The sequence below is a fragment of the Arachis stenosperma genome, chromosome 6, assembly GCF_014773155.1.
Source record: "Arachis stenosperma cultivar V10309 chromosome 6, arast.V10309.gnm1.PFL2, whole genome shotgun sequence".
NCBI lineage: Eukaryota > Viridiplantae > Streptophyta > Magnoliopsida > Fabales > Fabaceae > Arachis > Arachis stenosperma.
In genome coordinates, this window is record NC_080382.1 from 69,814,920 (window position 1) to 69,836,482 (window position 21,563).

The 21,563-nt window shown below is 46.9% G+C and overlaps 38 non-coding genes and 4 pseudogenes across 38 annotated transcripts; all 42 read left to right on the plus strand.

Annotated features, from left to right (window-relative positions):
* Positions 1 to 1,589: 1,589 nt before the first annotated feature.
* Positions 1,590 to 1,708, plus strand: LOC130938452 (5S ribosomal RNA). Its single transcript, XR_009069617.1, has one exon. It is a non-coding gene; the product is annotated as a 5S ribosomal RNA (ribosomal RNA).
* Positions 1,709 to 1,893: 185 nt separating this feature from the next.
* On the plus strand, positions 1,894 to 2,011 carry LOC130938835 (5S ribosomal RNA). Its single transcript, XR_009069979.1, has one exon. It is a non-coding gene; the product is annotated as a 5S ribosomal RNA (ribosomal RNA).
* A 184-nt stretch (positions 2,012 to 2,195) lies between these two features.
* On the plus strand, positions 2,196 to 2,314 carry LOC130937960 (5S ribosomal RNA). Its single transcript, XR_009069147.1, has one exon. It is a non-coding gene; the product is annotated as a 5S ribosomal RNA (ribosomal RNA).
* Positions 2,315 to 2,504: 190 nt separating this feature from the next.
* On the plus strand, positions 2,505 to 2,623 carry LOC130939010 (5S ribosomal RNA). Its single transcript, XR_009070144.1, has one exon. It is a non-coding gene; the product is annotated as a 5S ribosomal RNA (ribosomal RNA).
* A 186-nt stretch (positions 2,624 to 2,809) lies between these two features.
* Positions 2,810 to 2,928, plus strand: LOC130939009 (5S ribosomal RNA). Its single transcript, XR_009070143.1, has one exon. It is a non-coding gene; the product is annotated as a 5S ribosomal RNA (ribosomal RNA).
* A 185-nt stretch (positions 2,929 to 3,113) lies between these two features.
* Positions 3,114 to 3,232, plus strand: LOC130936998 (5S ribosomal RNA). Its single transcript, XR_009068238.1, has one exon. It is a non-coding gene; the product is annotated as a 5S ribosomal RNA (ribosomal RNA).
* Positions 3,233 to 3,419: 187 nt separating this feature from the next.
* On the plus strand, positions 3,420 to 3,538 carry LOC130938727 (5S ribosomal RNA). Its single transcript, XR_009069878.1, has one exon. It is a non-coding gene; the product is annotated as a 5S ribosomal RNA (ribosomal RNA).
* Positions 3,539 to 3,725: 187 nt separating this feature from the next.
* LOC130939021 (5S ribosomal RNA) lies at positions 3,726 to 3,844 on the plus strand. The gene has a single exon (XR_009070154.1). It is a non-coding gene; the product is annotated as a 5S ribosomal RNA (ribosomal RNA).
* A 183-nt stretch (positions 3,845 to 4,027) lies between these two features.
* Positions 4,028 to 4,146, plus strand: LOC130937006 (5S ribosomal RNA). The gene has a single exon (XR_009068245.1). It is a non-coding gene; the product is annotated as a 5S ribosomal RNA (ribosomal RNA).
* A 185-nt stretch (positions 4,147 to 4,331) lies between these two features.
* On the plus strand, positions 4,332 to 4,450 carry LOC130937018 (5S ribosomal RNA). Its single transcript, XR_009068256.1, has one exon. It is a non-coding gene; the product is annotated as a 5S ribosomal RNA (ribosomal RNA).
* Positions 4,451 to 4,635: 185 nt separating this feature from the next.
* Positions 4,636 to 4,754, plus strand: LOC130938778 (5S ribosomal RNA). The gene has a single exon (XR_009069926.1). It is a non-coding gene; the product is annotated as a 5S ribosomal RNA (ribosomal RNA).
* Positions 4,755 to 10,886: 6,132 nt separating this feature from the next.
* LOC130937139 (5S ribosomal RNA) lies at positions 10,887 to 11,005 on the plus strand. Its single transcript, XR_009068371.1, has one exon. It is a non-coding gene; the product is annotated as a 5S ribosomal RNA (ribosomal RNA).
* A 189-nt stretch (positions 11,006 to 11,194) lies between these two features.
* Positions 11,195 to 11,313, plus strand: LOC130937258 (5S ribosomal RNA). Its single transcript, XR_009068482.1, has one exon. It is a non-coding gene; the product is annotated as a 5S ribosomal RNA (ribosomal RNA).
* A 185-nt stretch (positions 11,314 to 11,498) lies between these two features.
* Positions 11,499 to 11,617, plus strand: LOC130937375 (5S ribosomal RNA). The gene has a single exon (XR_009068597.1). It is a non-coding gene; the product is annotated as a 5S ribosomal RNA (ribosomal RNA).
* Positions 11,618 to 12,011: 394 nt separating this feature from the next.
* On the plus strand, positions 12,012 to 12,130 carry LOC130938735 (5S ribosomal RNA). The gene has a single exon (XR_009069886.1). It is a non-coding gene; the product is annotated as a 5S ribosomal RNA (ribosomal RNA).
* A 186-nt stretch (positions 12,131 to 12,316) lies between these two features.
* Positions 12,317 to 12,435, plus strand: LOC130937492 (5S ribosomal RNA). The gene has a single exon (XR_009068711.1). It is a non-coding gene; the product is annotated as a 5S ribosomal RNA (ribosomal RNA).
* Positions 12,436 to 12,622: 187 nt separating this feature from the next.
* LOC130937122 (5S ribosomal RNA) lies at positions 12,623 to 12,741 on the plus strand. Its single transcript, XR_009068354.1, has one exon. It is a non-coding gene; the product is annotated as a 5S ribosomal RNA (ribosomal RNA).
* Positions 12,742 to 13,135: 394 nt separating this feature from the next.
* Positions 13,136 to 13,254, plus strand: LOC130938737 (5S ribosomal RNA). Its single transcript, XR_009069887.1, has one exon. It is a non-coding gene; the product is annotated as a 5S ribosomal RNA (ribosomal RNA).
* Positions 13,255 to 13,440: 186 nt separating this feature from the next.
* Positions 13,441 to 13,559, plus strand: LOC130937610 (5S ribosomal RNA). The gene has a single exon (XR_009068821.1). It is a non-coding gene; the product is annotated as a 5S ribosomal RNA (ribosomal RNA).
* A 187-nt stretch (positions 13,560 to 13,746) lies between these two features.
* LOC130937729 (5S ribosomal RNA) lies at positions 13,747 to 13,865 on the plus strand. Its single transcript, XR_009068932.1, has one exon. It is a non-coding gene; the product is annotated as a 5S ribosomal RNA (ribosomal RNA).
* A 193-nt stretch (positions 13,866 to 14,058) lies between these two features.
* LOC130938841 (5S ribosomal RNA) lies at positions 14,059 to 14,176 on the plus strand. Its single transcript, XR_009069985.1, has one exon. It is a non-coding gene; the product is annotated as a 5S ribosomal RNA (ribosomal RNA).
* A 188-nt stretch (positions 14,177 to 14,364) lies between these two features.
* LOC130939041 (5S ribosomal RNA) lies at positions 14,365 to 14,480 on the plus strand. Its single transcript, XR_009070173.1, has one exon. It is a non-coding gene; the product is annotated as a 5S ribosomal RNA (ribosomal RNA).
* A 188-nt stretch (positions 14,481 to 14,668) lies between these two features.
* On the plus strand, positions 14,669 to 14,787 carry LOC130936876 (5S ribosomal RNA). Its single transcript, XR_009068191.1, has one exon. It is a non-coding gene; the product is annotated as a 5S ribosomal RNA (ribosomal RNA).
* Positions 14,788 to 14,973: 186 nt separating this feature from the next.
* On the plus strand, positions 14,974 to 15,092 carry LOC130937848 (5S ribosomal RNA). Its single transcript, XR_009069043.1, has one exon. It is a non-coding gene; the product is annotated as a 5S ribosomal RNA (ribosomal RNA).
* A 186-nt stretch (positions 15,093 to 15,278) lies between these two features.
* Positions 15,279 to 15,395, plus strand: LOC130938758 (5S ribosomal RNA). Its single transcript, XR_009069907.1, has one exon. It is a non-coding gene; the product is annotated as a 5S ribosomal RNA (ribosomal RNA).
* Positions 15,396 to 15,794: 399 nt separating this feature from the next.
* Positions 15,795 to 15,911, plus strand: LOC130938828 (5S ribosomal RNA). Its single transcript, XR_009069973.1, has one exon. It is a non-coding gene; the product is annotated as a 5S ribosomal RNA (ribosomal RNA).
* Positions 15,912 to 16,101: 190 nt separating this feature from the next.
* Positions 16,102 to 16,220, plus strand: LOC130938434 (5S ribosomal RNA). The gene has a single exon (XR_009069600.1). It is a non-coding gene; the product is annotated as a 5S ribosomal RNA (ribosomal RNA).
* Positions 16,221 to 16,404: 184 nt separating this feature from the next.
* LOC130937966 (5S ribosomal RNA) lies at positions 16,405 to 16,523 on the plus strand. The gene has a single exon (XR_009069153.1). It is a non-coding gene; the product is annotated as a 5S ribosomal RNA (ribosomal RNA).
* A 195-nt stretch (positions 16,524 to 16,718) lies between these two features.
* LOC130938084 (5S ribosomal RNA) lies at positions 16,719 to 16,837 on the plus strand. Its single transcript, XR_009069265.1, has one exon. It is a non-coding gene; the product is annotated as a 5S ribosomal RNA (ribosomal RNA).
* A 191-nt stretch (positions 16,838 to 17,028) lies between these two features.
* On the plus strand, positions 17,029 to 17,145 carry LOC130939013 (5S ribosomal RNA). The gene has a single exon (XR_009070147.1). It is a non-coding gene; the product is annotated as a 5S ribosomal RNA (ribosomal RNA).
* A 188-nt stretch (positions 17,146 to 17,333) lies between these two features.
* LOC130938851 (5S ribosomal RNA) lies at positions 17,334 to 17,449 on the plus strand. Its single transcript, XR_009069994.1, has one exon. It is a non-coding gene; the product is annotated as a 5S ribosomal RNA (ribosomal RNA).
* Positions 17,450 to 17,637: 188 nt separating this feature from the next.
* Positions 17,638 to 17,756, plus strand: LOC130938201 (5S ribosomal RNA). Its single transcript, XR_009069376.1, has one exon. It is a non-coding gene; the product is annotated as a 5S ribosomal RNA (ribosomal RNA).
* Positions 17,757 to 17,944: 188 nt separating this feature from the next.
* On the plus strand, positions 17,945 to 18,063 carry LOC130938961 (5S ribosomal RNA). The gene has a single exon (XR_009070097.1). It is a non-coding gene; the product is annotated as a 5S ribosomal RNA (ribosomal RNA).
* A 398-nt stretch (positions 18,064 to 18,461) lies between these two features.
* LOC130938673 (5S ribosomal RNA) lies at positions 18,462 to 18,580 on the plus strand. The gene has a single exon (XR_009069830.1). It is a non-coding gene; the product is annotated as a 5S ribosomal RNA (ribosomal RNA).
* Positions 18,581 to 18,767: 187 nt separating this feature from the next.
* On the plus strand, positions 18,768 to 18,886 carry LOC130938552 (5S ribosomal RNA). The gene has a single exon (XR_009069714.1). It is a non-coding gene; the product is annotated as a 5S ribosomal RNA (ribosomal RNA).
* A 184-nt stretch (positions 18,887 to 19,070) lies between these two features.
* LOC130936928 (5S ribosomal RNA) lies at positions 19,071 to 19,185 on the plus strand (annotated as a pseudogene).
* Positions 19,186 to 19,380: 195 nt separating this feature from the next.
* Positions 19,381 to 19,495, plus strand: LOC130939005 (5S ribosomal RNA). Its single transcript, XR_009070139.1, has one exon. It is a non-coding gene; the product is annotated as a 5S ribosomal RNA (ribosomal RNA).
* Positions 19,496 to 19,878: 383 nt separating this feature from the next.
* LOC130936984 (5S ribosomal RNA) lies at positions 19,879 to 19,990 on the plus strand (annotated as a pseudogene).
* Positions 19,991 to 20,177: 187 nt separating this feature from the next.
* LOC130938756 (5S ribosomal RNA) lies at positions 20,178 to 20,295 on the plus strand. Its single transcript, XR_009069905.1, has one exon. It is a non-coding gene; the product is annotated as a 5S ribosomal RNA (ribosomal RNA).
* Positions 20,296 to 20,694: 399 nt separating this feature from the next.
* LOC130936926 (5S ribosomal RNA) lies at positions 20,695 to 20,810 on the plus strand (annotated as a pseudogene).
* Positions 20,811 to 20,988: 178 nt separating this feature from the next.
* On the plus strand, positions 20,989 to 21,106 carry LOC130938740 (5S ribosomal RNA). The gene has a single exon (XR_009069890.1). It is a non-coding gene; the product is annotated as a 5S ribosomal RNA (ribosomal RNA).
* Positions 21,107 to 21,286: 180 nt separating this feature from the next.
* LOC130936982 (5S ribosomal RNA) lies at positions 21,287 to 21,397 on the plus strand (annotated as a pseudogene).
* The last annotated feature ends 166 nt before the right edge of the window (positions 21,398 to 21,563 follow it).

The window sequence follows — 21,563 nt, forward strand, 5'->3', positions numbered from 1 at the left end:
CAAGAAGAGGAAGAGCAAGTTGTTTGCAACAACTTGGGCTAGCAACGCCCAAGTCTCAAACTCACTTCCAGGAAATTGGCATGCACGTTGCCAACGTGCACTAAGGCCTGAGTTATTGCCAACAACGCCCCTCAATGGGCCAGAATTGGTGCCAACTTGCTTTGCTTCCCTTATTCATCACAAAGGCTAACAACTTCTCCAATTGAGCCAAGAAGTCAACAAAGAGGAAGCCCATATTGCTAACCCAAGTGAAGATCTTTGGAAGAGCTTTAGGACTAGTATAAATAGAGATTGAGTTTGTACTTATGGGGGACTTTTTACACTTTTTGAGTACTTTTTAACACTTAGAATTTTTAGACACTTTTAGCACTTTTATTTTGGCTTTTGTTAGAACTTCCGGGCACTCTCCCGGAAAGCTCATCTTTGGTTTTCTATTGGAATTCTTCTTCTTCATATTCAAGTTTTAAGCACTTCATTCTTCTTCTTCTTCTTCCTTTACACTTAGTTTAATTTTTGTTCATGGCAATTGTTGTTGAAATTGGAGCAATGACTCACTAAACCCCACTTTCATTAGGGAGAGGAGCTCTGTTGGTTGGAATGAATTGGTGAACCCATCTTCTCCTCCTCAATTCTAGTGGTTGATCTAAAGAGGAAACTCTTGATCTTCAAAGATTCAACCACCATCGAGAGAGGGGTTAATCTATATGAATTATGTGGTGAGTTTGAGGAATGAGCCACATAATTCAGTTTAGAGTTCATCCTTTCATGATTTCTTTAATCAATATACCTTGGTTAGTATGTGAGATGTAACTCTCCTTGGTTGAGATTATAGGAATTGTGTGGCTGGATAGATTTGAGCTTCATCTCTTCTCATGAACAATTAGATCACGAGAGTGGCAGTTGATTATGTTGAGAGAGATTGAATCACCAAGAGATTGGGATTCAATCACCCACTTGCCATAGATCTACACCCATGATTGAGAAGGATTTGACTAACATCAATTCATGAAAACTAACATCTCTAATCCCTAATGATCCTCTCTATCATTAATTCTCATTTCTCTTGCTCTAGTTATTTGATTACCCATTTCCCAATCCCCTTCTACATTCTGTTCATTTACTTCTTGCCATTTACTTTTATGTTCTTTAAATTTCTGCAACCTTTAATTCCTTGCAATTTATCTTTGATGTCATTTAAGTTTCTTGCACTTTAAGTTTCCGTCATTTACTTGCACTTTATTTCTTTATTCTAGTTCTTTACATTCTTTGCCATTTAAATTCTTGCAATTATGTTTAAAAATCAAAATGCTCCTGAAATCAAAACTATGTTTGCTTGACTAAATCTACTATTTAACTAAACTTGCTTAATCTACCAATCTCCGTGGGATCGACCTCACTCTTTGTGAGTTTTATTACTTGATACGACCCGGTATACTTGCCGGTTGTACGTGAATTCTTAATTTTCACGTATCAGCGAGCCGTAATGGCCTCATCCTCGGCAGGCACCTACAGTACCCGCAAGGTTTCGTAGATAGTGTTATACTCTCTCGCCCCGCATGGTTAAGAAAATTGTGTGTGCGAACTATAACAGGTGCGATCATACCAGCACTAATGCACCGGATCCCATCAGAACTCCGCAGTTAAGCGTGCTTGGGCGAGAGTAGTACTAGGATGGGTGACCTCCTGGGATGTCCTCGTGTTGTACCTCCTATTTTTTTTTTACGTCGTGCCGACCCTCATTTTCTAAATGACGCTGTCCCGAGTAGGACACCTAAGGGCGAGCCGCAATGGCCTCATGCTCGGCAGGCACCTACAGTACCCGCAAGGCTTCGCGGATAGTGTTATACTCTCTCGTGCCGCATGGTTAAGAAAATTGTGTGTGCAAATTATAACAGGTGCGATCATACCAGCACTAATGCACCGATCCCATCAGAACTCCGCAGTTAAGCGTGCTTGGACGAGAATAGTACTAGGATGGGTGACCTCCTGGGAAGTCCTCGTGTTGCACCTCTTTTTTTTTTTTTACGTCGTGCCGACCCTCATTCTCTAAATGACGCTATCCCGAGTAGGACACCTAAGGGCGAGCCGCAATGGCCTCATCCCCGGCAGGCACCTACAGTACCGCCAGGCTTCGCAGATAGTGTTATACTCTCTCGCGCCGCATGGTTAAGAAAATTGTGTGTGCGAACTATAATAGATGCGATCATACCAGCATTAATGCACCGGATCCCATCAGAACTCCGCAGTTAAGCGTGCTTGGGCGAGAGTAGTACTAGGATGGGTGTCCTCCTGGGAAGTCCTCGTGTTGCACCTCTTTTATTTTTTTTTTTTTACGTCGTGCCGCCTCTCATTCTCTAAAAGATGCTCTCCCGAGTAGGCCACCTAAGGGCGAGCCGCAATGGCCTCATCCTCGGCAGGCACCTACAGTACCCGCAAGGCTTCGCGGAAAGTGTTCTACTCTCTCGTGCCGCATGGTTAAGAAAATTGTGTGTGCGAAATATAATAGGTGCGATCATACCAGCACTAATCCGTCAGATCCCTTCAGAACTCCGCAGTTAAGCATGCTTGGGCGAGAGTAATACTAGGATGGGTGACCTCCTGGGAAGTCCTCGTGTTGCACCTCTTTTTTTTTTTTTTACGTCGTGCCGACCCTCATTCTCTAAATGACGCTATCCCGAGTAGGACACCTAAGGGCAAGCCGCAATGGCCTCATCCTCGACAGGCACCTACAGTACCCGCAAGGCTTCGCAGATAGTGTTATACTCTCTCGCCCCGCATGGTTAAGAAAATTGTGTGTGCGAACTATAATAGGTGCGATCATACCAGCACTAATGCACCGGATCCCATCAGAACTCCGCAGTTAAGCGTGCTTGGGCGAGAGTAGTACTAGGATGGGTGACCTCCTGGGAAGTCCTCGTGTTGTACCTCTTTTTTTTTTTTTACGTCGTGCCGACCCTCATTCTCTAATTGACGCTGTCCCGAGTAGGACACCTAAGGGCGAGCCGCAATGGCCTCATGCTCGGCAGGCACCTACAGTACCCCCAAGGCTTCGCGGATAGTGTTATACTCTCTCGTGCCGCATGGTTAAGAAAACTGTGTGTGCAAACTATAACAGGTGCGATCATACCAGCACTAATGCACCGGATCCCATCAGAACTCCGCAGTTAAGCGTGCTTGGACGAGAATAGTACTAGGATGGGTGACCTCCTGGGAAGTCCTCGTGTTGCACCTCTTTTTTTTTTTTTTTACGTCGTGCCAACCCTCATTCTCTAAATGACGCTATCCCGAGTAGGACACCTAAGGGCGAACCGCAATGGCCTCATCCTCGGCAGGCACCTACAGTACCCGCCAGGCTTCGCGGATAGTGTTATACTCTCTCGCGCCGCATGGTTAAGAAAATTGTGTGTGCGAACTATAATAGGTGCGATCATACCATCACTAATGCACCGGATCCCATCAGAACTCCGCAGTTAAGCGTTCTTGGGCGAGAGTAGTACCAGGATGGGTGACCTCCTGGGAAGTCCTCGTGTTGCACCTCTTTTTTTTTTTTTTTACGTCGTGCCGACTCTCATTCTCTAAATGTTGCTATCCCGAGTAGGCCACCTATGGGCAAGCCGCAATGGCCTCATCCTCGGCAGGCACCTACAGTACCCGCAAGGCTTCGCGGATAGTGTTATGCTCTCTCGCGCCGCATGGTTAAGAAAATTGTGCGTGCGAACTATAATAGGTGCGATCATACCAGCACTAATGCACCGGATCCCATCAGAACTCCGCAGTTAAGCGTGCTTGGGCGAGAGTAGTACTAGGATGGGTGACCTCCTGGGAAGTCCTCGTGTTGTACCTCTTTTTTTTTTTACGTCGTGCCGACCCTCATTCTCTAAATAACGCTGTCCCGAGTAGGACACCTAAGGGCGAGCCGCAATGGCCTCATGCTCGGCAGGCACCTACAGTACCCGCAAGGCTTCGCGGATAGTGTTATACTCTCTCGTGCCGCATGGTTAAGAAAATTGTGTGTGCGAACTATAACAGGTGCGATCATACCAGCACTAATGCACCGGATCCCATCAGAACTCCGCAGTTAAGCGTGCTTGGACGAGAATAGTACTAGGATGGGTGACCTCCTGGGAAGTCCTCGTGTTGCACCTCTTTTTTTTTTTTTACGTCGTGCCGACCCTCATTCTCTAAATGACGCTGTCCCGAGTAGGACACCTAAGGGCGAGCCGCAATGGCCTCATGCTCGGCAGGCACCTACAGTACCCGCAAGGCTTCGCGGATAGTGTTATAACCTCTCGTGCCGCATGGTTAATAAAATTGTGTGTGCGAACTATAACAGGTGCGATCATACCAGCACTAATGCACCGGATCCCATCAGAACTCCGCAGTTAAGCGTGCTTGGACGAGAATAGTACTAGGATGGGTGACCTCCTGGGAAGTCCTCGTGTTGCACCTCTTTTTTTTTTTTTACATCGTGCCAACCCTCATTCTCTAAATGACGCTGTCCCGAGTAGGACACCTAAGGGCGAGCCGCAATGGCCTCATGCTCGGCAGGCACCTACAGTACCCGCAAGGCTTCGCGGATAGTGTTATACTCTCTCGTGCCGCATGGTTAAGAAAATTGTGTGTGCGAATTATAACAGGTGCGATCATACCAGCACTAATGCACCGGATATCATCAGAACTCCGCAGTTAAGCGTGCTTGGACGAGAATAGTACTAGGATGGGTGACCTCCTGGGAAGTCCTCGTGTTGCACCTCTTTTTTTTAAGTCCTCGTGTTGCACCTCTTTTTTTTTTTTTTTACGTCGTGCCGACTCTCATTCTCTAAATGATGCCTTTGTCCCAACACTGCACCAATGGCATGGTCACTGGCATCACACATTAATTCAAATGGCAATGTCCAGTCTGGTGCAGAGATGATTGGTGCTGAGACCAATTTAGCTTTCAGGGTCTCAAATGCCTGCAGACACTCTTTATCAAAGATAAATGGCGTGTCAGCAGCTAGCAGATTGCTCAGAGGTTTGGCGATTTTTGAAAAGTCCTTTATAAACCTCCTATAGAATCCCGCATGCCCCAGAAAGCTTCTGATTGCCTTAACATTAGCAGGTGGTGGTAATTTTTCAATTACCTCTACTTTAGCTTGGTCCACCTCTATCCCCTTGTTCGAAATTTTGTGCCCAAGGACAATTCCTTCAGTCACCATAAAGTGACATTTTTCCCAGTTTAAAACCAGGTTAGTCTCTTGGCATCTTTTCAGAACAAGTGCTAAATGGTTAAGGCAGGAGCTGAATGAGTCTCCAAATACTGAAAAGTCATCCATGAAGACTTCCAGGAATTTTTCCACCATGTCAGAGAAAATTGAGAGCATGCACCTCTGAAAAGTTGCAGGTGCATTGCACAGGCCAAATGGCATCCTTCTGTATGCAAATACTCCAGATGGGCATGTGAATGCCGTTTTCTCCTGATCCTGGGGATCTACTGCAATTTGATTATAACCTGAATATCCATCCAGGAAGCAGTAGTATTCATGACCTGCTAGTCTTTCTAGCATCTGGTCTATGAATGGTAAAGGAAAATGATCCTTTCTGGTGGCTGTATTGAGCCTTCTGTAATCAATGCACATACGCCACCCTGTAACTGTCCTTGTAGGAACCAGTTCATTTTTTCATTATGAACCACTGTCATGCCTCCTTTCTTTGGGACAACTTGGACAGGGCTCACCCAGGGGCTGTCAGAGATAGGATAAATATCCCAGCCTCTAGTAATTTAGTGACCTCTTTCTGCACCACTTCTTTCATAGCTGGATTCAGCCGCCTTTGTGGTTGAACCACTGGTTTGGCGTCATCCTCCAACAAGATCTTGTGCATGCATCTGGCTGGGCTAATGCCCTTAAGATCACTGATGGACCACCCAAGAGCTGTCTTGTGTGTCCTTAGCACTTGAATTAGTGCTTCCTCTTCCTGTGGCTCTAAAGTAGAGCTTATAATTACAGGAAAGGTATCACCTTCTCCTAGAAATGCATATTTCAAGGATGGTGGTAATGGTTTGAGTTCGGGTTTTGGAGGTTTCTCCTCTTCTTGAGGGATTTTCAGAGGTTCTATTATCTTCTCTGACTCCTCCAAATCAGGCTGAACATCTTTAAAGATGTCCTCTAGCTCTGATTCCAAACTCTCAGCCATATTGACCTCTCTTACCAGAGAATCAATAATATCAACACTCATGCAGTCATTTTGGGTGTCTGGATGTTGCATTGCTTTGACAACATTCAACTTGAATTCCTCCTCATTGACTCTCAAGGTTACTTCCCCTTTTTGGACATCAATGAGGGTTCGGCCAGTTGCTAGGAAAGGTCTTCCTAGAATGAGAGTTGCACTCTTGTGCTCCTCCATTTCCAGCACCACAAAGTCAGTAGGAAAGGCGAATGGCCCAACCTTGACAATCATGTCTTCAATCACGCCTGATGGGTACTTAATGGAGCCATCAGCAAGTTGAAGACATATCCTGGTTGGTTTAATTTCTTCAGTTAAACCAAGCTTTCTGATAGTAGATACAGGTATTAGGTTGATACTTGCCCCAAGATCGCATAAAGCTTGCTTGGTACAATTACCCTCTAATGTGCATGGTATCATAAAGCTCCCAGGATCTTTAAGCTTCTCAGGTAAGCTTTTCAGAATGACTGCACTGCATTCTTCAGTGAGGTAGACTTTTTCAGTTTCCCTCCAATCCTTCTTATGACTTAAGATTTCTTTCATGAACTTAGCATAAGAGGGTATTTGCTCAAGTGCTTCTGCAAACGGAATCTTTATTTCAAGAGTCCTGAGATAGTCTGCAAAGCGAGCAAATTGCTTATCCTGTTCCGCTTGGCGGAGTTTTTGAGGATAAGGCATTTTGGCTTTGTATTCCTCAACCTTAGTTGCTGCAGGTTTATTACCTACAGAAGTGGGTTGGGAAGCCTTTTTAGAAGGATTGTTATCAGCACTTGTATGTGACTGATCACCCACTGGCGTTTGAATACCAGGGGTGGAAGCTAGGGTGGCGTTAAACGCCACTTCCTTGCTTGTTACTGGCGTTTGAACGCCAGAACCATGTTCCTTTTGGGCGTTCAACGCCAGATCCATGCTTGTTTCTGGCGTTGAACGCCAGGAATGAGCATGGTCTGGGCGTTCAGCGCCAGCTCTGTTCCTCTCTGGGCTCTGATTGTCCTCAGAGGGATTTTGAGTATCCTCTTGTTCATTTCTTGGTTTCCTGCTGCTTTGAAGTGAGGTATTTAATGTTTTCCCACTTCTTAATTGAACTGCTTGGCATTCTTCTGCTATTTGTTTTGACAGTTGTTTTTCTGTCTGCTTTAATTGTACTTCCATGTTCCTGTTAGCCATTCTTGTTTCCTGTAATATTTCCTTGAATTCGGCTAGTTGCTGAGTTAGAAAATCTAATTGCTGATTGAATTCATTAGCCTGATCCACTGGACTGAGTTCTGCAGTTACTGTTTTAGCTTCTTCTTTCATAGAGGATTCACTGCTTAAGTACAGATGCTGATTTCTGGCAACTGTATCAATAAGCTCTTGAGCTTCTTCAATTGTTTTTCTCATATGTATAGATCCACCAGCTGAGTGGTCTAGAGAAATCTGAGCTTTTCTGTAAGCCCATAGTAGAAGATGTCTAATTGCACCCATTCTGAAAACATTTCAGAGGGGCATTTTCTTAGCATCTCTCTGTATCTCTCCCAGGCATCATAAAGGGATTCATTATCTCCTTGTTTGAAGCCTGAATGTTTAGCCTTAGCTGTGTCATCCGTTTAGGAGGGAAATAGTGATTCAGGAATTTTTCTAACAGCTGTTTCCATGTTTTATGCTGTTCTTAGGCTGGTTATTTAACCACCTCTTAGCTTGATCTTTTTACAGCAAATGGAAACAGTAATAGTCTGTAGACATCCTGATCTACTTCTTTATCATGTACTGTATCAGCAATTTGCAGAAATTGTGCCAGAAACTCTGTAGGTTCTTCATGTGGAAGACCAGAATATTGGCAGTTTTGCTGCACCATGATAATGAGCTGTGGATTCAGCTCAAAGCTACTAACTCCAATGGAGGGTATACAGATACTACTCCCATATGAAGCAGTAGTGGGGTTAGCATATGACCCCAGGGTCCTCTTGGACTGTTCATTCCCACTTGCTTCCATATTGAATACAAGTTGAGAATTTATAGTTATGGAATAAATAAAAGTGGAATATATAAAAATATTTTTTTGAAAATATTTTGTGAAAATATATATATATATATATTTTTTGTAAAATAAAAACGAAATAAATAAAAGAAAGTGGAAATATTTTTGAAATTGAAAATTGAATTTTAATATAAAATTTTCGAAAAATTTAGTTCAAAGTTAGTTAGAAAATAAAATTTTGAATTTTGAATTTTATGATGAAAGAGAAAAACACACAAAAGACACAAGACTTAAAATTTTTAGAAAATCAAAATAAATTTTCGAAAATTATAAAAGATTAACAATAAACACCAAACTTAGAGTTTGGCACAGGATTAAACCAAGAAAAATTATTTTTGAAAAAGATTTTCAAAAGTACTGGTGCTCCCTTATCAGAATATGACCCTTCTATTCTAGCCAAATGGGCAGCAATATAACAATTGCTTTGAAAAAGCACAAGAAACACAAGAAAAGACTCAGAACAAGAAAAATTAAAGATCAAACAAGAAAAATAGACAAGAACAACTTGAAGATTAAGGAAAAACAAAGGACACTCACACGAAAATTCAAAGAAAAAATATAAAAGATGCAATTGACACCAAACTTAGAACAAGACACTAGACTCACGAAAAACCAACAGTTAATAAGGAAAAAGTAATATTTCGAAAATATTTTTGAAGAGGGAATAAAAGACTCAAATTTAATGACTCTGTAACATCAATACTATATTCCTAATCTAAGAAATAAAATAAGCCTTCAATTGTTCAAACTCAATAATCCCCGGCAACGGCGCCAAAAACTTGGTGCACGAATTTGTGATTCGCACAACTAACCAGCAAGTGCACTGGGTCGTCCAAGTAATACCTTACGTGAGTAAGGGTCGATCCCACGGAGATTATTGGCTTGAAGCAATCAATGTTTATTTTATTTGTCTCAGTTAGGATGTCACAAAATTGTTTGGATTACTTGAACAATAGAGTTATTTGTTTATAAAGGATTGTGGAATATATTGGAATAATAAAGAGTACTAGCGTTACTTGTTGTGCAGTAATGGAGAATATGTTGGAGTTTTGGAGATGCTTTGTTCTCTGAACTTCAACTCTTCCTTGAGATCCTCTTCTCACACGCAAGGTCTATCCATGGTAAGCTCTATGTAGGGTGTCACCGTGTCAATGGCTACTTCCCATCCTCGCAGTGAAAGCTAATGCTCACGCACTCTGTCACAGTACGGCCAATCACCGGTTGGTTCCCGCTTCCTACTGGAATAGAATCCCTCTTTTGCGTCTGTCACTAACGCCCAGCAGGTTGCAAGTTTGAAGCACGTCACAGTCATTCAATCCTGGAATCCTACTCGGAATACCACAGACAAGGTTTAGACTTTCCGGATTCTCATGAATGCCGCCATCTATCTAGCTTATACCACGAAGATTCTGTTGGGGAATCTAAGAGATATTCATTCATTCTGATGTAGAACGGAGGTGGTTGTCAGGCACACGTTCATGGATTGAGGAAGGTGATGAGTGTCACGGATCATCACCTTCTTCACAATTAAGCGCGAATAAACATCTTAGATAAGAACAAGCGTGTTTGAATGGAAAACAAAGGAATTGTATTAAATCATCGAGACGCTGCAGAGCTCCTCACCCCCAACAATGGAGTTTAGAGACTCATGCCGTCAAAAGTATGTAATTCAGATTTGTAAAATGTCATGAGGTACAAGATAAGTCTGTAAAAGTTGTTTAAATAGTAAACTAGTAACCTAGGTTTACAGAAAATGAATAAACTAAGAAAATTGGTGCAGAATCCACTTCTGGGGCCCACTTGGTGTGTGCTGGGCTGAGACTAAAGCTTTCCACGTGTAAAGGCCTTTCTTGGCGTCAAACTCCAGGTTATGACGTGTTTTGGGCGTTCAACTCCGGATCATGACGTTTTTCTGGCGTTTAACTCAAGACAGCAGCATGAACTTGGCGTTTAACGCCAAGTTACGTCGTCTATCCTTGCGCAAAGTATGGACTATTATATATTGCTGGAAAGCCCTGGATGTCTACTTTCCAACGCCGTTGAGAGAGCGTCAATTGGACTCCTGTAGCTCCAGAAAATCCATTTCGAGTGCAGGGAGGTCAGGATCCAACAGCATCAGCAGTCCTTTTTCAGCCTAAGTCAGATTTTTGCTCAGCTCCCTCAATTTCAGCCAGAAAATACCTGAAATCACAGAAAAACACACAAACTCATAGTAAAGTCCAGAAATATGATTTTTACCTAAAAACTAATATTATTTTACTAAAAACTAACTGAAACATGCTAAAATCTACATGAAATTACCCCCAAAAAGCGTACAAAATATCCGCTCATCAGCCACCTAAGGGCGAGCCGCAATGGCCTCATCCTCGGCAGGCACCTACAGTACCTGCAAGGCTTCGCGGATAGTGTTATGCTCTCTCGCGCCGCATGGTTAAGAAAATTGTGTGTGCGAACTATAATAGGAAGTCCTCGTGTTGCACCTCTTTTTTTTTTACGTCGTGCCGACTCTCATTCTCTAAATGATGATATCCCGAGTAGGCCACCTATGGGCGAGCCGCAATGGCCTCATCCTCGGCAGGCACCTACAGTACCCGCAAGGCTTCGCGGATAGTGTTATGCTCTCTCGCGCCGCATGGTTAAGAAAATTGTGTGTGCGAACTATAATAGGTGCGATCATACCAGCACTAATGCACCGGATCCCATCAGAACTCCGCAGTTAAGCGTGCTTGGGCGAGAGTAGTACTAGGATGGGTGACCTCCTGGGAAGTCCTCGTGTTGCACCTCTTTTTTTTTTTTTTTTTACGTCGTGCCGACTCTCATTCTCTAAATGATGCTATCCCGAGTAGGCCACCTAAGGGCGAGCCGCAATGGCCTCATCCTCGGCAGGCACCTACAGTACCCGCAAGGCTTCGCGGATAGTGTTATGCTCTCTCGCGCCGCATGGTTAAGAAAATTGTGTGTGCGAACTATAATAGGTGCGATCATACCAGCACTAATGCACCGGATCCCATCAGAACTCCGCAGTTAAGCGTGCTTGGGCGAGAGTAGTACTAGGATGGGTGACCTCCTGGGAAGTCCTCGTGTTGCACCTCTTTTTTTTTTTTTACGTCGTGCCGACTCTCATTCTCTAAATGATGCTATCCCGAGTAGGCCACCTATGGGCGAGCCGCAATGGCCTCATCCTCGGCAGGCACCTACAGTACCCGCAAGGCTTCGCGGATAGTGTTATGCTCTCTCGCGCCGCATGATTAAGAAAATTGTGTGTGCGAACTATAATAGGTGCGATCATACCAGCACTAATGCACCGGATCCCATCAGAACTCCGCAGTTAAGCGTGCTTGGGCGAGAGTAGTACTAGGATGGGTGACCTCCTGGGAAGTCCTCGTGTTGCACCTCTTTTTTTTTTTTTACGTCGTGCCGACTCTCATTCTCTAAATGATGCTATCCCAAGTAGGCCACCTAAGGGCGAGCTGCAATGGCCTCATCCTCGGCAGGCACCTACAGTACCTGCAAGGCTTCGCGGATAGTGTTATGCTCTCTCGCGCCGCATGGTTAAGAAAATTGTGTGTGCGAACTATAATAGGAAGTCCTCGTGTTGCACCTCTTTTTTTTTTTTTTACGTCGTGCCGACTCTCATTCTCTAAATGATGCTATCCCGAGTAGGCCACCTATGGGCGAGCCGCAATGGCCTCATCCTCGGCAGGCACCTACAGTACCCGCAAGGCTTCGCGGATAGTGTTATGCTCTCTCGCGCCGCATGGTTAAGAAAATTGTGTGTGCGAACTATAATAGGTGCGATCATACCAGCACTAATGCACCGGATCCCATCAGAACTCCGCAGTTAAGCGTGCTTGGGCGAGACTAGTACTAGGATGGGTGACCTCCTGGGAAGTCCTCGTGTTGCACCTCTTTTTTTTTTTTTTACGTCGTGCCGACTCTCATTCTCTAAATGATGCTATCCCGAGTAGGCCACCTAAGGGCGAGCCGCAATGGCCTCATCCTCGGCAGGCACCTACAGTACCCGCAAGGCTTCGCGGATAGTGTTATGCTCTCTCGCACCGCATGGTTAAGAAAATTGTGTGTGCGAACTATAATAGGTGCGATCATACCAGCACTAATGCACCGGATCCCATCAGAACTCCGCAGTTAAGCGTGCTTGGGCGAGAGTAGTACTAGGATGGGTGACCTCCTGGGAAGTCCTCGTGTTGCACCTCTTTTTTTTTTTTTTTACGTCGTGCCGACTCTCATTCTCTAAATGATGCTATCCCGAGTAGGCCACCTATGGGCGAGCCGCAATGGCCTCATCCTCGACAGGCACCTACAGTACCCGCAAGGCTTCGCGGATAGTGTTATGCTCTCTCACGCCGCATGATTAAGAAAATTGTGTGTGCGAACTATAATAGGTGCGATCATACCAGCACTAATGCACCGGATCCCATCAGAACTCCACAGTTAAGCGTGCTTGGGCGAGAGTAGTACTAGGATGGGTGACCTCTTGGGAAGTCCTCGTGTTGCACCTCTTTTTTTTTTTTTTACGTCGTGCCGACTCTCATTCTCTAAATGATGCTATCCCGAGTAGGCCACCTAAGGGCGAGCCGCAATGGCCTCATCCTCGGCAGGCACCTACAGTACCCGCAAGGCTTCGCGGATAGTGTTATGCTCTCTCGCGCCATATGGTTAAGAAAATTGTGTGTGCGAACTATAATAGGAAGTCCTCGTGTTACACCTCTTTTTTTTTTTTTACGTCGTGCCGACTCTCATTCTCTAAATGATGCTATCCCGAGTAGGCCACCTATCGGCGAGCCGCAATGGCCTCATCCTCGGGAGGCACCTACAGTACCCTCAAGGCTTCGCGGATAGTGTTATGCTCTCTCGCGCCGCATGTTTAAGAAAATTGTGTGTGCGAACTATAATAGGTTCGATCATACCAGCACTAATGCACCGGATCCCATCAGAACTCCGCAGTTAAGCGTGCTTAGGCGAGAGTAGTACTAGGATGGGTGACCTCCTGGGAAGTCCTCGTGTTGCACCTCTTTTTTTTTTTTTTACGTCGTGCCGACTCTCATTCTCTAAATGATGCTATCCCGAGTAGGCAACCTAATGGCGAGCCGCAATGGCCTCATCCTCGGCAGGCACCTACAGTACCCGCAAGGCTTCGCGGATAGTGTTATGCTCTCTCGCGCCGCATGGTTAAGAAAATTGTGTGTGCGAACTATAATAGGTGCGATCATACCAGCACTAATGCACCGGATCCCATCAGAACTCCGCAGTTAAGCGTGCTTGGGCGAGAGTAGTACTAGGATGGGTGACCTCCTGGGAAGTCCTCGTGTTGCACCTCTTTTTTTTTTTTTTTTTACGTCGTGCCGACTCTCATTCTCTAAATGATGCTATCCCGAGTAGGCCACCTATGGGCGAGCCGCAATGGCCTCATCCTCGGTAGGCACCTACAGTACCCGCAAGGCTTCGCGGATAGTGTTATGCTCTCTCGCGCCGCATGGTTAAGAAAATTGTGTGCGAACTATAATAGGTGCGATCATACCAGCACTAATGCACCGGATCCCATCAGAACTCCGCAGTTAAGCGTGCTTGGGCGAGAGTAGTACTAGGATGGGTGACCTCCTGGGAAGTCCTCGTGTTGCACCTCTTTTTTTTTTTTTTTTTTTTTACGTCGTGCCGACTCTCATTCTCTAAATGATGCTATCCCGAGTAGGCCACCTATGGGCGAGCCGCAATGGCCTCATCCTCGGCAGGCACCTACAGTACCCGCAAGGCTTCGCGGATAGTGTTATGCTCTCTCGCGCCGCATGGTTAAGAAAATTGTGTGTGCGAACTATAATAGGTGCGATCATACCAGCACTAATGCGCGAATCCCATCAGAACTCCGCAGTTAAGCGTGCTTGGGCGAGAGTAGTACTAGGATGGGTGACCTCCTGGGAAGTCCTCGTGTTGCACCTCTTTTTTTTTTTTTTTTTTACGTCGTGCCGACTCTCATTCTCTAAATGATGCTATCCCGAGTAGGCCACCTATGGGCGAGCCGCAATGGCCTCATCCTCGGCAGGCACCTACAGTACCCGCAAGGCTTCGCGATAGTGTTTATGCTCTCTCGCGCCGCATGGTTAAGAAATTGTGTGTGCGAACTATAATAGTGCGATCATACCAGCACTAATGCACCGGATCCCATCAGAACTCCGCAGTTAAGCGTGTTGGGCGAGTAGTACTAGGATGGGTGACCTCCTGGGAAGTCCTCGTGTTGCACCTCTTTTTTTTTTTTTTTTACGTCGTGCCGACTCTCATTCTCTAAATGATGCTATCCCGAGTAGGCCACCTATGGGCGAGCCGCAATGGCCTCATCCTCGGCAGGCACCTACAGTACCCGCAAGGCTTCGCGGATAGTGTTATGCTCTCTCGCGCCGCATGGTTAAGAAAATTGTGTGTGCGAACTATAATAGGTGCGATCATACCAGCACTAATGCACCGGATCCCATCAGAACTCCGCAGTTAAGCGTGCTTGGGCGAGTCTAGTACTAGGATGGGTGACCTCCTGGGAAGTCCTCGTGTTGCACCTCTTTTTTTTTTTTTTTACGTCGTGCCGACTCTCATTCTCTAAATGATGCTATCCCGAGTAGGCCACCTAAGGGCGAGCCGCAATGGCCTCATCCTCGCAGGCACCTACAGTACCCGCAAGGCTTCGCGGATAGTGTTATGCTCTCTCGCGCCGCATGGTTAAGAAAATTGTGTGTGCGAACTATAATAGGTGCGATCATACCAGCACTAATGCACCGGATCCCATCAGAACTCCGCAGTTAAGCGTGCTTGGGCGAGAGTAGTACTAGGATGGGTGACCTCCTGGGAAGTCCTCGTGTTGCACCTCTTTTTTTTTTTTTTACGTCGTGCCGACTCTCATTCTCTAAATGATGCTATCCCGAGTAGGCCACCTATGGGCGAGCCGCAATGGCCTCATCCTCGGCAGGCACCTACAGTACCCGCAAGGCTTCGCGGATAGTGTTATGCTCTCTCGCGCCGCATGATTAAGAAAATTGTGTGTGCGAACTATAATAGTTGCGATCATACCAGCACTAATGCACCGGATCCCATCAGAACTCCGCAGTTAAGCGTGCTTGGGCGAGTAGTACTAGGATGGGTGACCTCTTGGGAAGTCCTCGTGTTGCACCTCTTTTTTTTTTTTTTTTTACGTCGTGCCGACTCTCATTCTCTAAATGATGCTATCCCGAGTAGGCCACCTAAGGGCGAGCCGCAATGGCCTCATCCTCGGCAGGCACCTACAGTACCCGCAAGGCTTCGCGGATAGTGTTATGCTCTCTCGCGCCGCATGGTTAAAAAATTGTGTGTGCGAACTATAATAGAATCCTCGTGTTACACCTCTTTTTTTTTTTTTTTTTTACGTCGTGCCGACTCTCATTCTCTAAATGATGCTATCCCGAGTAGGCCACCTATGGGCGAGCCGCAATGGCCTCATCCTCGGCAGGCACCTACAGTACCCGCAAGGCTTCGCGGATAGTGTTATGCTCTCTCGCGCCGCATGGTTAAGAAAATTGTATGTGCGATCTATAATAGGTGCGATCATACCAGCACTAATGCACCGGATCCCATAGAACTCCGCAGTTAAGCGTGCTTGGGCGAGAGTAGTACTAGGATGGTGACCTCCTGGGAAGTCCTCGTGTTGCACCTCTTTTTTTTTTTTTTTTTTTACGTCGTGCCGACTCTCATTCTCTAAATGATGCTATCCCGAGTGGGCCACCTATGGCGAGCCGCAATGGCCTCATCCTCGGCAGGCACCTACAGTACCCGCAAGGCTTCGCGGATAGTGTTATGCTCTCTCGCGCCGCATGGTTAAGAAAATTGTGTGTGCGAACTATAATAGGTGCGATCATACCAGCACTAATGCACCGGATCCCATCAGAACTCCGCAGTTAAGCGTGCTTGGGCGAGAGTAGTACTAGGATGGGTGACCTCTTGGGAAGTCCTCGTGTTGCACCTCTTTTTTTTTTTTACGTCGTGCCGACTCTCATTCTCTAAATGATGCTATCCCGAGTAGGCCACCTATGGGCGAGCCGCAATGGCCTCATCCTCGGCAGGCACCTACAGTACCCGCAAGGCTTCGCGGATAGTGTTATGCTCTCTCGCGCCGCATGATTAAGAAAATTGTGTGTGCGAACTATAATAGGTGCGATCATACCAGCACTAATGCACCGGATCCCATCAGAACTCCGCAGTTAAGCGTGCTTGGGCGAGAGTAGTACTAGGATGGGTGACCTCCTGGGAAGTCCTCGTGTTGCACCTCTTTTTTTTTTTTTTTTTTTTTTTACGTCGTGCCGACTCTCATTCTCTAAATGATGCTATCCCGAGTAGGCCACCTATGGGCGAGCCGCAATGGCCTCATCCTCGGCAGGCACCTACAGTACCCGCAAGGCTTCGCGGATAGTGTTATGCTCTCTCGCGCCGCATGGTTAAGAAAATTGTGTGTGCGAACTATAATAGGTGCGATCATACCAGCACTAATGCACCGGATCCCATCAGAACTCCGCAGTTAAGCGTGCTTGGGCGAGAGTAGTACTAGGATGGGTGACCTCCTGGGAAGTCCTCGTGTTGCACCTCTTTTTTTTTTTTTTTTTTTACGTCGTGCCGACTCTCATTCTCTAAATGATGCTATCCCGAGTAGGCCACCTATGGGCGAGCCGCAATGGCCTCATCCTCGGCAGGCACCTACAGTACCTGCAAGGTTTCGCGGATAGTGTTATGCTCTCTCGCGCCGCATGGTTAAGAAAATTGTGTGTGCGAACTATAATAGGTGCGATCATACCACACTAATGCACCGGATCCCTCAGAACTCCGCAGTTAAGCGTGCTTGGGCGAGAGTAGTACTAGGATGGGTGACCTCCTGGGAAGTCCTCGTGTTGCACCTCTTTTTTTTTTTTTTTTACGTCGTGCCGACTCTCATTCTCTAAATGATGCTATCCCGAGTAGGCCACCTATGGGCGAGCCGCAATGGCCTCATCCTCGGCAGGCACCTACAGTACCCGCAAGGCTTCGCGGATAGTGTTATGCTCTCTCGCGCCGCATGGTTAAGAAAATTGTGTGTGCGAACTATAATAGGTGCGATCATACCAGCACTAATGCACCGGATCCCATCAGAACTCCGCAGTTAAGCGTGCTTGGGCGAGTAGTACTAGGATGGTGACCTCCTGGGAAGTCCTCGTGTTGCACCTCTTTTTTTTTTTTTTTTACGTCGTGCCGACTCTCATTCTCTAAATGATGCTATCCCGAGTAGGCCACCTAAGGGCGAGCCGCAATGGCCTCATCCTCGGCAGGCACCTACAGTACCCGCAAGGCTTCGCGGATAGTGTTATGCTCTCTCGCGCCGCATGGTTAAGAAAATTGTGTGTGCGAACTATAATAGGTGCGATCATACCAGCACTAATGCACCGGATCCCATCAGAACTCCGCAGTTAAGCGTGCTTGGGCGAGAGTAGTACTAGGATGGGTGACCTCCTGGGAAGTCCTCGTGTTGCACCTCTTTTTTTTTTTTTTTTACGTCGTGCCGACTCTCATTCTCTAAATGATGCTATCCCGAGTAGGCCACCTATGGGCGAGCCGCAATGGCCTCATCCTCGGCAGGCACCTACAGTACCCGCAAGGCTTCGCGGATAGTGTTATGCTCTCTCGCGCCGCATGATTAAGAAAATTGTGTGTGCGAACTATAATAGGTGCGATCATACCAGCACTAATGCACCGGATCCCATCAGAACTCCACAGTTAAGCGTGCTTGGGCGAGAGTAGTACTAGGATGGGTGACCTCCTGGGAAGTCCTCGTGTTGCACCTCTTTTTTTTTTTTTTTTTACGTCGTGCCGACTCTCATTCTCTAAATGATGCTATCCCGAGTAGGCCACCTAAGGGCGAGCCGCAATGGCCTCATCCTCGGCAGGCACCTACAGTACCCGCAAGGCTTCGCGGATAGTGTTATGCTCTCTCGCGTCGCATGGTTAAGAAAATTGTGTGTGCGAACTATAATAGGAAGTCCTCGTGTTACACCTCTTTTTTTTTTTTTTACGTCGTGCCGACTCTCATTCTCTAAATGATGCTATCCCGAGTAGGCCACCTATGGGCGAGCCGCAATGGCCTCATCCTCGGCAGGCACCTACAGTACCCTCAAGGCTTCGCGGATAGTGTTATGCTCTCTCGCGCCGCATGGTTAAGAAAATTGTATGTGCGATCTATAATAGGTGCGATCATACCAGCACTAATGCACCGGATCCCAATAGAACTCCGCAGTTAAGCGTGCTTAGGCGAGAGTAGTACTAGGATGGGTGACCTCCTGGGAAGTCCTCGTGTTGCACCTCTTTATTTTTTTTTTTACGTCGTGCCGACTCTCATTCTCTAAATGATACTATCACGAGTGGGCCACCTAATGGCGAGCCGCAATGGCCTCATCCTCGGCAGGCACCTACAGTACCCGCAAGGCTTCGCGGATAGTGTTATGCTCTCTCGCGCCGCATGGTTAAGAATATTGTGTGTGCGAACTATAATAGGTGCGATCATACCAGCACTAATGCACCGGATCCCATCAGAACTCCGCAGTTAAGCGTGCTTGGGCGAGAGTAGTACTAGGATGGGTGACCTCTTGGGAAGTCCTCGTGTTGCACCTCTTTTTTTTTTTTTTACGTCGTGCCGACTCTCATTCTCTAAATGATGCTATCTCGAGTAGGCCACCTATGGGCGAGCCGCAATGGCCTCATCCTCGGTAGGCACCTACAGTACCCGCAAGGCTTCGCGGATAGTGTTATGCTCTCTCGCGCCTCATGATTAGAAAATTGTGTGTGCGAACTATATAGGTGCGATCATACCAGCACTAATGCACCGGATCCCATCAACTCCGCATTAGCGTGCTTGGGCGAGAGTAGTACTAGGATGGGTGACCTCTTGGGAAGTCCTCGTGTTGCACCTCTTTTTTTCTTTTTTTTTTTTTTTACGTCGTGCCGACTCTCATTCTCTAAATGATGCTATCCCGAGTAGGCCACCTATGGGAGAGCCGCAATGGCCTCATCCTCGGCAGGCACCTACAGTTCCCGCAAGGCTTCGCGGATAGTGTTATGCTCTCTCGCGCCGCATGGTTAAGAAAATTGTGTGTGCGAACTATAATAGGTGCGATCATACCAGCACTAATGCACCGGATCCCATCAGAACTCCGCGGTTAAGCGTGCTTGGGCGAGTATACTAGGATGGGTGACCTCCTGGAAGTCCTCGTGTTGCACCTCTTTTTTTTTTTTTTTTACGTCGTGCCGACTCTCATTCTCTAAATGATGCTATCCCGAGTAGGCACCTAAGGGCGAGCCGCAATGGCCTCATCCTCGGTGCACCTACAGTACCCGCAAGGCTTCGCGGATAGTGTTATGCTCTCTCGCGCCACATGGTTAAGAAATTGTGTGTGGCGAATATATAGGAAGTCCTCGTGTTGCACCTCTTTTTTTTTTTACGTCGTGCCGACTCTCATTCTCTAAATGATGCTATCCCGAGTAGGCCACCTTGGGCGAGCCGCAATGGCCTCATCCTCGCAGCACCTACAGTACCCGCAAGGCTTCGCGGATAGTGTTATCTCTCGCGCCGCATGGTTAAGAAAATTGTGTGTGCGAACTATAATAGGTGCGATCATACCAGCACTAATGCACCGGATCCCATCAAACTCGCATTAAGCGTGCTTGGGCGAGTATACTAGGATGGTGACCTCCTGGGAAGTCCTCGTGTTGCACCTCTTTTTTTTTTTTTTACGTCGTGCCGACTCTCATTCTCTAAATGATGCTATCCCGAGTAGGCCACCTAAGGGCGAGCCGCAATGGCCTCATCCTCGCAGGCACCTACAGTACCCGCCAAGCTTCGCGGATAGTGTTATGCTCTCTCCTCGCGCCGCATGGTTAAGAAAATTGTGTGTGCGAACTATATAGGTGCGATCATACCAGCACTAATGCACCGGATCCCATCAGAACTCCGCAGTTAAGCGTGCTTGGCGAGACTAGTACTAGGATGGGTGACCTCCTGGGAAGTCCTCGTGTTGCACCTCTTTTTTTTTTTTTTACGTCGTGCCGACTCTCATTCTCTAAATGATGCTATCCCGAGTAGCCACCTAAGGGCGAGCCGCAATGGCCTCATCCTCGGCAGGCACCTACAGTACCCGCAAGGCTTCGCGGATAGTGTTATGCTCTCTCGCGCCGCATGGTTAAGAAATTGTGTTCGAACTAGGCGATCATACCAGCATAATAGGATCCTCGTGTTGCACCTCTGTTTTTTTTTTTTTTTTTACGTCGTGCCGACTCTCATTCTCTAATGATGCTATCCCGAGTAGGCCACCTATGGAGCCGCAATGGCCTCATCCTCGGCAGGCACCTACAGTACCCTCAAGGCTTCGCGGATAGTGTTATGCTCTCGCGCATGGTTAAGAAATTGTGTGTGCAACTATAATAGGTGCGATCATACCAGCACTAATGCACCGGATCCATCAGAACTCCGCGTTAAGCGTGCTTAGGCGAGAGTAGTACTAGGATGGGTTACCTCCTGGAAGTCCTCGTGTTGCACCTCTTTTTTTTTTTTACGTCGTGCCGACTCTCATTCTCTAAATGCTATCACCGAGTGCCACCTAATGGGCGAGCCGCAATGGCCTCATCCTCGGCAGCACCTACAGTACCCGCAAGGCTTCGCGGATAGTGTATGCTCTCTCGCGCCGCATGGTTAAGAAATTGTGTGTGCGAACTATAATAGGTGCGATCATACCAGCACTAATGCACCGATCCCATCAGAACTCCGCAGTTAAGCGTGCTTGGGCGAGAGTAGTACTAGGATGGGTGACCTCCTGGGAAGTCCTCGTGTTGCACCTCTTTTTTTTTTTTTTACGTCGTGCCGACTCTCATTCTCTAAATGATGCTATCTCGAGTAGGCCACCTATGGCGAGCCGCAATGGCCTCATCCTCGCAGGCACCTACAGTACCCGCAAGGCTTCGCGGATAGTGTTATGCTCTCTCGCGCCGCATTAAGAAAATTGTGTGTGCGAACTATATAGGTGCGATCATACCAGCACTAATGCACCGATCCCATCAGAACTCCGCAGTTAAGCTTCGAGAGTAGTACTAGGATGGGTGACCTCCTGGGAAGTCCTCGTGTTGCACCTCTTTTTTTTTTTTTTTTTTTACGTCGTGCCGACTCTCATTCTCTAAATGATGCTATCCCGAGTAGGCCACCTATGGAAGAGCCGCAATGGCCTCATCCTCGGCAGGCACCTACAGTACCCGCAAGGCTTCGCGGATAGTTTATGCTCTCTCGCGCCGCATGGTTAAG